Here is a 15632-nt window from a genome sequence, read left to right as displayed (position 1 = left end):
TCAATAACACGACATAATAACACAACGTTAGTTGTTTTCGACTCGCATTTAATTGTACTTTTCAATAACAATTATAAATGTAAACAACTGATACGCGTTTACGTGAATTGTTAATTTAATATTATACGTTTTGGAAGCGCCTTCTTTATAAATAAATTCAAATAATTGTGAAATGTTTGGATGTTTGTTAGAAGTAAACGTAAAAATGGTTGCACAGATTTATATATAATTTGGCACACAGATTGACAGTATCATGGATTAACTAATAGACTAGATTTTATGACAGACAACAAAGGGATTTCGTTTCGAGAACTGTCATTCACGCGGGCAGATTCGGAAGCAATATCTAGTTGCAGCATTACTTACAGCAAAACTGTTCGAAATTTTATAATACATATAATACATATTAATACATAATATAATACATATAATACATAACATCTTATCTTTAATTTGGTTGTTTAAATTTTTATATAATGTAGTTTCATTAAATTCACAACGAAAATGACACTAAAATTGTTGATATCATGCATCTTCAATCTACACATACATCATTTTAATTTGCAACCAACACTATTAATTAGACAGTTCAATAAGGAACATATAGTTTAAACTTTTGAAAAAGACGCAAAATTGATTTTCCAAAGCAATTATTCGTAAATTGAACGAATGCTCAAACCAGCTTGCTCGAAATAGGGCCTCAAAAACAAAATATTCTACATGAAGTTATAAAGCCAAGTAACCGGCAGTTGGTGTTTCTGTTAATCATTTCGCAAGTGGTATTTCGTTAGTCTAGGCTCAGCATTCGGCAAGTTGAAGTGCACTTCAACCATCGTGCGTTTATTCCTACAAAACACACGGTAGTGTCGAATTATATATTTTGATTGCTGTAAGGTACTATTCATACAGGTATGGAGAAGAGATTGCACTGCTAGTGATTAAAGTAACGTTTAATTCATAATGGAATGTCGATTAATGAGAGACGATACAAATTACAATTCTTGAGGGTGGCCAAAATGTTTGCCTGCCTTATTGGATGTATGCCGATGGGTTTCATCCCTTTGTATGGGTTTTTCAATTTACATGCAACAGTTGCTATCCAGACGGTTAAAACCATCGAAACCATCTCAGAATGTTTTACTATCACATTTTCAATGTTTTGCACTTGATACTAATACAACATTTGTATTTGATCACAAGAATGTGGTAAATAAAATAAAAAAAATAATTTGAATTAACAAAAATATGACTCATACCGCATTTAATATTTTATTCTTTATTACATCCTGCACGACGTTATTATCTTAAAAAAAAAACAGTATCTCGAACGCGTAGCCGTACATGCAGATTCTCGTTCGCGAGATAAAAATAAACATATTCTATAAGTTACATTTAATTAAAATTACAAGACCTCTCCCGGTAAGTACATCTTGTTATTATGAATTTTAATTGCATTAGACATTCCATTACATAGCTTAATAAATTCATTTAGCAGTACTTTGGTAAATACCTCCGTTGTATGAGAGTGCTTACCTTGTTAAGTTCACTTCAGTACTGCATGGTTCAGGCAACTGTAACAAATAAAAATAAGTTTTGAATTTAATATTATTATTAAACTATTGTTAATTTGAGCAAACCGTTACGCTATTTTCTTAATATAGCATCTATGTAAAAGAGCGTCTTATAGTTATTGCGTGTTAAATTCTTTATGGGCTAAAAAAGCTGACTGCGTCATGACGTGAGTTTATTTTTATTATATTTTGAATTCATTGTTAAATATCCTTATATCTTAATTGTGTGTTGATTGAATTATTTTTTAAATATTTAATGTCTTAACTTGGATATATGAGATATGGTATAAACGTAGGGAAGGATAGTTGGATATTGGAGAATAAACAACATTCGCCAAGATAGCGAGTCGCGCAGTTCTATATTTTACTTATTTGTTTATATTATTTATTTAATATATTGTTTTCCTTGTAACAATCTTCCTAATTAGTTCTATGACGTCACTTTAGGACTAAAGTTAATAAATGCATACATTTGATGGTTTTAATGCTGTTTTTCATTGAAATACCCAAATAACGTAACAATGTAACCTTCACGGTCAGTTTGTGTCAAAAAATACTCAGACGCTTTTTTGGCGCTAATTCAAAGTCTGCGTTACGTCAAATTAGCACTAATTGCATTATCCAAATTAGATGTAACAGCGTTGTAAAAACGGCCTGAAAGACGGGTGGATAAAATAGTACAAATGTATGTTTAAGTGACTTTAAATTTTATTACGTGTAACATTTTTAACTGAAATCTCGTGTTTTGATACCTACATTGTATTTAATGAAGAGAAGATTTTATATCATTGGAAATTAAATAATATTATAAAGAGGAAATGTATGTAGGTTTGCGCTAATGCGGAACTACTGAACCGATTTTGAAAATTATTTCACTGATAGTTACGTTACTCCTGAACGCTATAGGCTACTTTTATCCCTGAAAAACCTTAAAACACGGACGGAGCCGGGGCCAAAAGCTAGTGTTTAATATGGTGCTTTATTTTGTAGACGTAACGCCACAAAGAGAAAACCTTACAAAATATATAATCAAAGTACTATCCCATTATTTAATTGTAAAACTAATGTAGGTGAACTCATATAAGGTTCATGAATACTCCAAAATAGACCTTTTTAATACTTCTATAATAGACCCTTTATACCTACCACGAGTTATAACACTACGCGAAATGAAATATCATGATAAGAAATACAACAAACTCGTGTAACATTTAAATTAAACTATTTTACAAATTTTATCGCGGTTTTAATATTTTACTTTTCTCCCGACGTTTCGAAGACTTTGCAGCCTTCATGGTCACGGGGGGGACTGAGGTGTTGTTCATCCGCAAAGTCAGAGTTACAATATCTACCTACATTTTATAGATATACAACTTTTAAAATAAAATTCGTAAAATAGTTTAATTTAAATGTCTAACATTCGCGTAAACTTAAGAAATATCGTGTAACATTGTTGACATTGAGACGAATTACTGCCACGTTTACTGTCATCCGAGGCATCGACATTTTCTCGATACCCGTCAAATATCGCTCGAAGACCGCCTATTGCGACGCTCATTAAATGAAATCACGTGACCCGTGATAAATTGAGAAAACATTCACGTTATCATTTATGGGAAAATATTCTTTTGTCGCGTATTTTTTGTACTTTTGATGCTCGAATAGTTGTTTTTGATGAATGTGTCGCTCGTCGTTATATACCTATGTTAGATTGTAACCGATTCTCGCAAACTGGTTTCAATATATATATGTATTTATGTGTTCGTGAATTTATATACTAGCTGTGCCGGCGGCTTTGCCCGTGTGGAGATCAGTGTCACAATGTTTTCCCGTGTAAATCTAGATCGTCGAGATTTTTACAACCACGCGTCCTTTTAACAGTAATCGTTCTACCTTCAGACAATTTACATAAAACTGTAATGTTCTATGAACCTAAACCTTCCTCAAGAATTGCACTACATACATACATACATAGTATCACGCCTTTATCCCATAGGGGTAGGCAGAGACTATAGATTGCCACTTTGCACGGTCCTGGCATACTTCTCGCGCTTCCTCAACCTTCATTAATCCTTTCATGCATTCCCTCCGGTTCCGGGTACTTTTGACCTGGCCTTTACTGAGAATGTCAGATATCTGACATTCGAAGGTTCGGTGCGGTCGACCCCTACCGGCTCTTCCTTCTCTTTTGCACTATGTTTTAGTAAAAACCGTACAAAAATCCGTTCAGTAGATTTTGATAAAATCGATCACATACAACAGCTTTTGGAGACTTTGTTTTTTAATTTGTATATATGGAAGTAACGTAGTGCGAAATGAAACGTAGTTTTAAAGTATAATATTTGCCAAGAGATTGCTGTTATTGGCCAACTTTATCATTAGGGTTAACGACCTGAATATCAACTCTATGCGTAATACGGAGTGCTTACCGTTATTTTTTTATATTAAGATTTGTGTTATTAAACTCACTGATGTATCTAAGAAAAAAAAAAACTGCAAGTCAAGAATACAGTTATTACTTATTTAGTAGAAGATATCTATATACATACGTATATCTTATTATGACTTCTCAGTCCTATTGTGAATGCAAATGTTTGTGACAATGTTCGGATGTTTGTTAGAAGTAAACGCAGAAACAGCTGAACGGATTTGGATGACATTCGGCACACCGGTATACCATGTCCTGGATTAACACATTGTCAACTTTTTATCCCGCTAATTTCTTCCCACGGGAAATGACAGATTTTTTTAATTTTTTGTTTTACAGATGGCGCTATTTGTGTGTCAATGATTGGTGTGTTTGTGTATGTGTGTGCCTGCCTGCGTGCGTAAGGGACTTCTAGTGTGAAAGACGCGGACGAACCCGCGAGCACAACCTTATTTCGTAATAATAAATTGGAATCATTTTCGGATCAGTAGGAATTAGACTGAACTTTGAATAGGTCACGACCTCCAGTAGGGAGAAGATCCTAATTGGCCAACGTCTTGACATTCTAGAATAGTTCGGTTAATATTAGAGCGAGAACTTTACTATACCACCGACAGTCTGAATACATATTTATTACTAAGTATGTACCCGCTATAAAAGTAGCTGAAAGCACTTAGGACTAATATAACTTGTCATTATTGGAAAAAAATGGAATAATGTCATAGATTAATGCGTTCAAACAAAAAAAATTAGTAACAAATAATAATAATAATAACATAGATTACCGTTATTTATTTGTCAAATACACTCCGCCAGTCTCCATCAGATAATTTTAAACAATATATTTAAAACTATACCGTTATAGCATAATTGGTATAAACAATAAAAGTGAAATAACAGTAACACCAAACAAAAACCGACACAGCACACAGAAACCGTAATTCTTTTGTTTATCACTATACATTGTTAATTAACGGGACGAACGTAGCCAGGAATATAAGCCAGTTTCCACAGTTTGTAATGCAACAAATTGTCAGCACGCGACAATAAAACAATATCCTGTTCATAATGATGCGAATCTCTAAAGCGATTGCGTGTTGATGGGAAAGTCATGATTGTTGGTACATAATAGTTAATATCTATGTAAATGGGTGTTAAATATACTGTTTATAGTAAAAAAAATCACGTCGAATTGATAACTTCCTAATTTTTTTGAAGTCGGTTAAAAATATAATATCATTGGACAATAACTGACTGTTAATATAACAATATTTTTATTGAAGTATTAAAACAGCGTAAATTCAAATCCTATAAAGTTATTTCAATAGAAATATTCGATTCTTGAGCCTTATAATATATGTATCACAAAGCAAAGTACCCAGCCGGTCTGTCTTTGTGTAAACATAATAAACTTAAAAATACTGAACAGATTTCTATCAAATATAATATGGGCATAGTGGACTTTGGAATGGACATAGCTTATTTCTTATCCCGGAAAAATATATAGCGGGACTTTTATCTGTCTATCTTAAGTTGCGAGCAAAAGGTAGTGCTATATGAAGTTTATTTAACAATTATGTACGGTTCAATGAGTTATCACTACCTCTTGGCACCTGTCTGAGATTGTCTATTTCTATTGGCACCTTCACTGCAATTTACGTTGAAATCTGCTTTACCATGCTCGCGTTTCATTCTTAACTTAATTGTGCGACTTCGACTGTCTTTTCTCGTGGCTCGGCCCGCGTTGAGATACTCAGGGATAATATTGAAACTTTCTATAAAATATTTATGAGTATCGCACCAGTAACTATATTTTTAACCATTATCCCGTACATCTAAATTAACAAACTCATCGAGTAATATTCTAACTAAATATATGAACATAACAAAACATCTTACTATTAACTACATGATAAGCAATACAAATGTTATTCAAAATAGTCCTTATTACAATGCATAAAGTACTCTACATGCGCTTCATTCAGGTCTTAACAGAGTCCGCAAATAACTGAGAATGGCACGTTTTCCGAATATCTTGAGAGCGTTCCCGTTGTTGTGTAAACGTACTAGATATTACATAGCAAACAAACCTAGGTTGTAGACGATGATAATCTTCAAGCTCACAGCGCGTACCAACACTTATTTAACATTTCCTCAATTTCTCTTGTAACGGAAGTGATTGCGTACGGGAAATTGGGTAGGATATAGGCAATTTGAAACTTTACGTTATTATAGAAATGTTGAGATTTAATGCAAGTAAATTGGTGAAAAAAGCGGCGATAGCCTAGTTGGTTGTGGAACGGACTGCCGCGACGAATGTCCGCAGGTTCAAATCACAAGGGCACACACCTCTGACTTTTCTAAAAATTATGTGTGTATTCTTTGTGAATTATCACTTGCAGTAACGGTGAAGGAAAACGTGAGGAAACCTGCATACTTGAGAAGTTCTCTATAGGAATTTTGAGGGTATCTGAAGTCTTCCAATCCGCACTAGGCCAGCGTGGTGGACTAAGGCCTAATCTCTCTCAGTAGTAGAGCAGGCCCGTGCTCAGCAGTGGGACAGTATATAATACGGAGCTGATATTATTGTTATAGTTATAAATTGGTGAAGTTGAAATATCTCTTGGTGGTATTCAATTTATTTATTTATTTAACACTTTATATACAGTATACAGGCGGGCTTGCCAAAGGCATTTTCTACCAGTCGACATTAATTAAGGTGGTGCAGCGATAAACAAGGTAGGTAAATATACCAACCAGGATCGGCGCGATACATTTATTAAACAAGTTGTAAAAAGAGTGGGTTTCGTTTTACCATGAGCCATATTTCTGACTAGCTTTTGCTCGCGGCTCCGCCCGCGTTATGAAGTTTTTCAGGCTTAAGTTTTCCATTATAAAAGTAGTAGTTTCCCGGGAGCCTATGTTCTTCCCAGGGTTTCAAACTGTCTCCATACCAAATTTCATCTTAATACGTTGGGTAGTTTTTGAGTTTAAGACGTTCAGGCAGACAAATGCAGCGGAGGACTTTGTTTTATAATATATTTTTTTAGAACTTTTTAAGAGGAACAATCCCGTCATACATCATTGTTGCATAACTTTAACCGTTTACGCAGCGCACGCAACGGAAGCTCTCAAAACTAATAAATTGTCCCCGTATTTGCAACATGTTTCATTACTGCTCCGCTCCTATTGGTCATAGCGTGATGATATACAGCCTATAGCACCCCACAAATAAAGGCCATCCAACACAAAAATAATTTTTCAGTTCGAATCGGTAGTTCCTGAGATTAGCCATTACTGCTCCGCTCCTATTGAGTATAGCGTGATGATATATAACTTAGAGCACTCCACAAACAAAGGGCTATCCAACGCAAAAATATTTTTTCACTTTGGACCGGTAGTTCCTGAGATTAGCCATTACTGTTCCGCTCCCATTGGATATAGCGTAATGATATATAGCCTATAGCAATCCACGAACAAAGGGCTATCCAAAGCATAAATAATTTTCCAGTTTGGACCGGTAGTTCCTGAGATTAGCCATTACTGCTCCGCTCCTATTGGGTATAGCGTGATGATATATAGCCTATAGCACTCCACGAACAAAGGGCTATCCAACGCAAAAAGAATTTTTCAGTTTGGACTGGTAGTTCCTGAGATTAACGCGTTCAAACAAACAAACAAACTCTTCAGCTTTATATAATAGTATAGACTTTAAGTGCCTCGAAGGATTCCGTTTCTTCATGGGATTTCAAGATTTTCTGAGAGTAGGAACGCCTGAATCTCAGTCAGCCTATCGCCGTCCGTTGTATATACTAGCTACCAAATATGTTTCTATCGAACTCATATATATTTTTTGATTATATTTTGGTGGCTCACAGCTATCAAAAACAAACAATTATCGGACGATATGAACACAATACATAAGCACATTACGAGCCACCGCAGGTAGTATATATATATTCAGCATCTGTATTTGGATTTGACGGTATTAATGAAAATCGGGATGAAAGTTACCACATCAATTATTGGAAAAGCATTTTTCAACAGAAATTGCAAGATCGTATCACACAAGCGCACATTTCCTCTATTAATCGTGTACTCTCTCGGCGTTATATATCTATAGAAACAAAATAATTTTCAATATGTACAACAAAATCATCACAAAACTACATAACTATAGCATCAAGTACAAGTCCAATTTGTGTTGCGGTTCGCTACGTCTGCCGTGAGACCGTATAGAAAATTGCCAATATGCGTCCACACAAGATGCCTTGGTCAGTCGGCCCGAGGCGATCGACGTTTCCTCAGTTTGGGCATGTCTTAATAGACGGGCTATATGTATGTTGAGACCATTTGTATGAGCGTTGTTTTGTTTGGAATGATGTTTGCTATAAGTATTAGCGAAATGTGATGTTTTAGTTTACAGTTATTTGAATTCAATACGAATGTTACGAAAATAATTAATCGCACAAAACGGGTAAGGTGAATGCTTGCCGAAAAAAAAGTACATATTATCGGCACAGCCAATTTTTTTTAATACGTCGTAGGTAGTAAGTACATTTGCAATTTAAATAAGATGGTGCGCGAATAATAAAGGACCATTTAATTACAGTTAAATTAGACCCAAAATATGCTAACAACGACATCGATTTTTTTTACGACAAAAATAAACTACAGTAGCTATACGATTCCAAAAACACTACAAATTGAAACATTCGATATAAAAATAAAATGATTACATCATAAATCCCAATCGGAATATCGAAATGGTGAACCTTCACAGTCCATACATAATAGAATGCGTGATACGAACCGTTTGTATGACTTGCGTATAACATACGATTACTTGCAAACATCGAAACTCGCTAAGCTCAATTTTATATAAACATTATATTTCCACTCCGACTCGCGTATGAAAAGATTAATGAGAACGGAGGTGCAAAATTGTCGGATAATAAGTTTGTGTGAATTTGTGACATGTTGTTTACCGCCTTTTGTGTATAAAATACGATGTTACTAACTGGTCTACAAAGATAATATCTAGCACGTTTTAATCAGTTTTTAAGGGTAAGCAGATATGTATATAGTACCCACATTTCGCTTTCGTTAAGTTTCATATATTAGAGGGCAAGTCAGATATCGGGCTGATAATGAGCATACATTTTCAAAGAAAGTAATAGTTAATAGATTTTTTTTAATGCACCTGCAACCTATATTAGTCTATGCATTTTTACCTCCCAAGACGTTACTAATATAGCCTAACGTTTAAAATAGGTTCGCAGACAAGCTAAAACTGAAAGGATTTCTAGAACATCTTCATCTGCAGACGCCTTGACACAGATATTTCTTAAGATTGAAATAGAAATTATTTAATACGAGCTCTGGTATACTTTATTAATTGTTAAAGAACATCTAATTGAGTTTAGAACTCACCAATCTGATGACTGATGCTACATTAATAAGCTTCAAGGAACGATGATTCGATAATTTGCAAAAAAAATCAACATTTTTAAAACTGTTTTTTTGGTTTCTGAAAATTCAGTAAAAGTCAATGACAAAACCATCATTTAATACTTTAGGTAACTTTTATACCAGAGACGCATTTTAACGTTTCTTTCGTTCAGAAGTAAACAGATGACTTCAAGGTCACAGGTGTCACCATTGTCTGGGTTGTCTGTTTCACTCACATAATTACATTTACAAAAAAAAATGCATAAACTACACATTATCTACCTAGCAATAATGTCTTTAAAGCCGGCAATAAATATCGTGGCTTAACCACAATGATATTAGCAATCCTTTTCGCTGTAATTAGGTGGCGCGTTTTTATCTCGTTTATAGCTAGTCTGGCGTTGCAAGCCCCCTTACCCCTTGTTTGCTCCGGCTTGGGTTGTTTGCCTTCTTTTTTAAGCGCCTTAAAGCCAGACCAAATTTATTGGCAGACGCTGTAGATAGTGTTAGATGATCTGCTGTTATACGACCTATGAAATAGGGTGCAAATTGATTTACGTACGAGTACGGTTACGTACTTCTTATGAGTTCAGTCTGGTGTATTGTATAAAACAATAAAATGTAGTAGTACTTTTATACTACTGAATGAGAAGACGGAGTAGCCATTGACAACCGTCGCAATTGTCCATACACAATAGCAAATACTCAAAACTTTCATTTGCAAGCAGTGGTATTTTATTGCGACCGTCATCTTGTGACGTTAGATCTTCAGTTAGATTTTGATAGCGGTTTTCATACATTTGTTTACTGTGGTGCTATGTGGGAAAATACAAATATTATACCACCAGCAATTCATTCACAATTACACTGGTATGTCTGCAAATTTGCAGGCATTTTCTAAGAGTTAGCAACAGTTTGTGTATTTTATAATGTAATTAGTATTTATATCGACTCGTACGTTAATCTGCATGAGTCAAAACGGTCGGTTGCAAAATTGATTCTTTAGAGGTCGAAACAAGTGTTATAATTATTAAAAAGCAATTTATGCGTTCCGAGTAGGTAGTTTTATATTATTTGAATTTGGATATATAAGTCAATTCACATGGTATTTTTGGCATACGTACTTACTAACGGGTTTAGCCGGAGGTTGGTAGGATCGTTTTATCGTTAATGCTTCTGCCTTTCGATTATAACCAGATGCCCAAAGAACCACTCCACAACCGAATACTAATTTCCTTCTTTAAAAATGTACCAACGCATCGACCCGTATCATTAGTAACGTGGGTATTTCTTATTTCTTTAATTGAGCTGCATATACCGAATAAGAGTATAGCTTCTATCAAAAACAATATTGAAGTTAGAAATGTTGCGCGGTATTAGATATAATGGAATAAATGTCGAAAACAGACTTAGCAGTTTGTTTTTGAAAATCCGGGGCGAGCAGGCCACTCCCTCCATGCCAGCGTCCAGGTTCGAGGAGAGTGTAAACAGACTTCAACGTTCGGAAAAAGGCCAGACGTATTTTTAGAGAGAAGTCGGAAGTACCAATTACGAGAAATAGACGAATCAGCATTGATATTATCTTGAGATTCAAGAAGTTTTTAGCAAGAATTTAAATATTTTTAGTGCGATGTAAAGAACGAAATCAAAAACGTATGCAGCATCAAACAACGGAAGGTTCGCGATGATACATTGTTTTGAACGGATGAAAATTCTCACGCGTTGCATTACCGATGACAGTTGTTTACATAATGCGGACATAGAATGATACTAATAATTTTTATGTCAAGCTGATTTTATCAAGATGCTCAATTTTGCCTTTATTTATTTATATATTTTCCAAAGCTACATTTACTATTGTATTCTAACACAAAACAAATAAATGACATTTTCAATTTCATTCTGTACGATATGATCATGGTTCTCTTTGTGAATTCATTCCAAGAACAGTGGAATAAGTCCGTTTGGAAGGTAAAAAGGTAGAACGTGTAAAGGGCAATAGATATAAGCGATAGCAGAGGCAGGTAATTTACATTTTTCGTCAAATGTCAATCGTAATAGTGGCCTTAAATTCTACACTTCAGCAAACAGACTCTGATATAGAGACAAGTCCAGGGCCTTATAAATTAAAATTTCGAATGGCGTTATTATAAATTGTCTAGTCTAAAACTACACCACATGATATAATATTTGTCACATGACTTGGCTGAAATCATAGCCAAAACAATATAGGCGTACGTAATAGCACGAATCAACGTACGAATATCTTTTCCAACATAATAAGATATTTTTTTTATAGACTAGTAGAAATAAGACCTAGCTAGTTTCGTCTACACCACAAATTGGGCGATATTTCTGGACATCCAAAAATCTTGATCCTTGTATACTCCCTCATTGAAGATCACAGTTCATTCTCATTCCTAGAATAGCTTTATAATACAGACTTAATTGGGTGGTTTGTGTAATTCCAAACAATGGAACTTAATCGCAAGCATTTTTACTACGCAAAGGAAAAATTCTAGTGTGTTTGCTACACCAGTGAGGTAATTAACCGCAGCTCTTTAATAAAGCGTACTTGCAGATTTCATAAGGTTTTTTGCCGTGCAGACAACACCAAGGTATTGGATAAAAATTTTCCTTTAATGCAAGATAGCGACACATAAAATGTTTCGTGGAATGCGTGGTGGCTGCACATAAACATTGACTAATGCGGTCTGAGATGATCATTAAGGTAGTATCGTAAGGTTTATTTTAGAAAAACTGATGTTGTTTTTAAGTGAGCGTATAAAATATTATAACTAAGTCTCCCGACCCATTGTATGCATGTTTAATGAAGTGTTGCTGATAATAATGAAAGATTTTTCGAAATTAATTCAGTTATAATTTGATTTCGCATAAATCAATGGCCTTATATTCTGCCCTAATATTGAAACCTTGTATAGTCGCTGTCCCATGGCAAATTAAAAGCCATTATATCTAGTTGCATTTCTGTTTAACCTTCCAGCCACAGGAATATCTACTGTATTACTTACACTTAAATATAGTTAGTTCGATATCAATTTAGATAAAAAATATATTGCAACCGAACTAACATTCTATTCAGTATGCAAGAATCATAGTTAATTGGACGGTCCATCGAGAGTGCCAATTAAATACATCTAAACCCTACATGACATCAATGCATCGCGGTACTGCACCGTCGCGGTTTCCATACGACTGTAAATAAACGCGATACGCTCGCCCGTATAAATTGCCCGTGAAGTGGCCCCACGGCGCATCCGGCTGCCCTCTTCACTTGCAGGGTTACCAGACTTGAAAATTGGAGGTATGAGGTTTTATATGTTGCTTTTTTTAGATTTCATTATTGGGTTTATATTTGATAATAGTTTTTGACACGTTTGTGGAAATACTATGCAAGTTTAATGTTAATTGAATCAATTTATTTCAACGACGTGAGATGGACGTCGTAAAGCAAAAACTCCAGAATTGTTTCTTAGAATACATGTTTAAATAGATAACAAATATCCCACCTGATAAGACTCCACCTGACAACCCTATTTTCCGACCATTTGCTAATCAACCGGCTGAATACACAAGTGTCATTACCATGCAATGAGTTTTAAAAACGCATTTAAAAAAAGTCGTATTACACGAAGCACTAGAAAATTAATGTTTATTTAATATGTGAGATTATTTCTGTATAAAAAGAGATATCTTATGTAGATCTCAACATTGGGGAATTTTTTTATATTGGTTTATGCCTATTTAATATTGATTCCTAATGTATTGACAGTAATGAAATATGTCTTTATGATTTATATATTAAAAATAAAAATTTGGATTAGTTCAACTGTTTATAAATTTCTTCACCAAAATCCCATTTTTACATAAATATAATCCAAATAAAATTTCATCACCGCATACGCAATTAAAGTATTACCCATAAACATATCAAACAGATTAGCGATCGGGCGCGAAATATAATTTAAACCGAGAAACTGTCTCGTACTCCGACTTGATAGCGAGTAGCTACCCCGGTACAGTCAGCTACTAATTAGCCATTAAAACTTTTAGCCATCTCACAGTTTCCGTCCGATGATTGGTGTGCGCTCAGCACGGCTCAATCTAAAGCTGGGTACTCACAATATGACTGACTGTAGACGATAATGAAAAATTGTAATGTATGATTTCCAGTTATATTCGCCATTGTTGGTTTTTGCTGGGAATTGATGGACGCTGACTTCGTGGATTTCCAAACGAATATGTATGGTGGGATTGTTAGCGCACTTTAGGGTTAAAATCGTAGTTGATGCTTACGTTTATGTTCTTACAGATGGTTGTTAAATAAAACTTTAATTTTTGTGTGAGCTACATGTGTTTTTTAGATGAAATGGCATACTATAGTTAGTTTATATTTTCTGTTTATTACTGTATTTACAAAAAATATATATACGATTAGTGCTTTTGATTTATGTAGTATTATTATTCCAATAACTAACTTCTTTCTTTTATTGCGACGACTCTAAGTTAATAAGTAAATCAAATAATTGATAAAAATAATTAAAAAACAGTGAGATTAAAACCAAATAATTTATAAATAAAAATAATAATGTAGAAATAAATAACGTTAAAATTATTTCCAGTACATTAGTTCTCGCCTTACATGAGGATACACTCGCATCGCATTAAGCATGTTTGCCGGGAGATCGATCAATTAACCAACAGTTCTGCTAATTACAGCAGCGTCGACAGAAATGATGCTGTGAAACGAACGTCTTGGAGTTCGACAGGCAGTAATGTGTACTCATTAATTAAATAAAATATGTAAATATACACCCTATGTGCGATCAAGTATTAAAATAATAAATTAAAATTTATTATTATTTTTTAGAATTGCCTTTATAATTTATGTGTTACGCGCTTAAAATCGTATTTTATTAATTAAGATAATAATAATAATAATAAGCCCCCTGAAAGCCAACCACACGTCCTGATCGACCACCTGATCACGTGGGGGGCGGGCAACGCAACAATAAGATACCGGTGCGGCTAACGTGGCTCTGGAACGTAGGCTAGGAGAGGAGGTAGGATAGAAGATAGTAGAGAGAAAGCTGCTTAGAGCTCCTAGACAGCTATATCATGGTAAGGTCTAAGTGGAACAATCAACATCAGCGCGGGGTGTTGGTTTCGGATTGGCGGCGGAAGAGTGTCTTGTACACCAACGGCGGCAACCATAGGTTTAGTTAGTTAGCTTACTGCGCGCCCACTTGCTATGGACAAGCGAGGCGGGCTCACCAAAGTCCAAAACCTTTATGATGGAAAGCGGAAAAAGTAGGTACAATTTACGGTCGCTTCCCGGGGGCGATCGCCGGGGCGCATCTGGAGCCGATGCTGGATGCCACAGCATGCGAACCATCGGTAGCGGAGTGTCGAGCAGGCGGGCCTCCGTTAGCTCTGTACCCCGCACGCGGGGTGCACGGGTAAATGCTACAGCCGACCAACAAATGCAACCAATACCAGTGTCACCGTCATCTACACAAAGTTTATTTGAATCTCCCGTCAGTTCGCCATTTTCATTTGAGATTCAATCTAGGTCACGTACGACATCTAACTCGACAAACCCAGAGGATGTTGTACAAGAGGCATACGCCGACAATCTTGTACCCACCACTGGCAACACTCGTGCGAGAAAAAGTGGACAGCAGAAATGAACGAGTTCATAATACGCACATACCTTATAGTGACTAGATTGGAAACAAAATCACGCGGATATTTAGACCCATTACACAAGCAGTTTATAGAGAAGTTCCCTTACATGGATGTTTCAAAGCAGCGCGTAGGAGATCAGCGACGAGCAATCATAAGAAATAAATTATTAACTGAAAACACACTAAAATTAATTAAAACAGGAGTTAAACACTATTTAAAAACACAAAATTTAGAACATAACATAAATCAAAACCATGACACGGAGATAGGATCCAATACCGAAACACAAGTAAATTCAACTTCTAGGATACGGTGGAGTGACGATATTAATGAAGCCATTATAAGACACTATTTAAGAATCACGCAGTTAGAATCCAATAAAACAGCATATCGAAAACCATTATATATAAGTGTTATTGAACAATTCCCACACATTGCTCATGTTTCTGAACAACGAATAGCAGACCAGCGTA

General features: G+C 35.1%; 1 protein-coding gene across 2 annotated transcripts in view; it reads right to left on the bottom strand.

The window, feature by feature from the left end:
• LOC115454885 (probable beta-hexosaminidase fdl) overlaps nucleotides 1-15632 on the bottom strand; it is a 122122-nt gene that overhangs the window by 76087 nt on the left and 30403 nt on the right. For both annotated transcript variants that reach the window (XM_037439110.1, XM_037439113.1), the window contains exon 2: nucleotides 1534-1571. The gene's annotated coding sequence lies outside the window, so the exon portion shown is untranslated. The remainder of the gene's footprint in view (nucleotides 1-1533; nucleotides 1572-15632) is intronic.

The sequence above is a fragment of the Manduca sexta genome, chromosome 16 (assembly GCF_014839805.1).
Source record: "Manduca sexta isolate Smith_Timp_Sample1 chromosome 16, JHU_Msex_v1.0, whole genome shotgun sequence".
NCBI lineage: Eukaryota > Metazoa > Arthropoda > Insecta > Lepidoptera > Sphingidae > Manduca > Manduca sexta.
The sequence above is the reverse complement of the archived record's forward strand: the minus strand, read 5'-3'. Positions and strand labels throughout refer to the sequence as shown.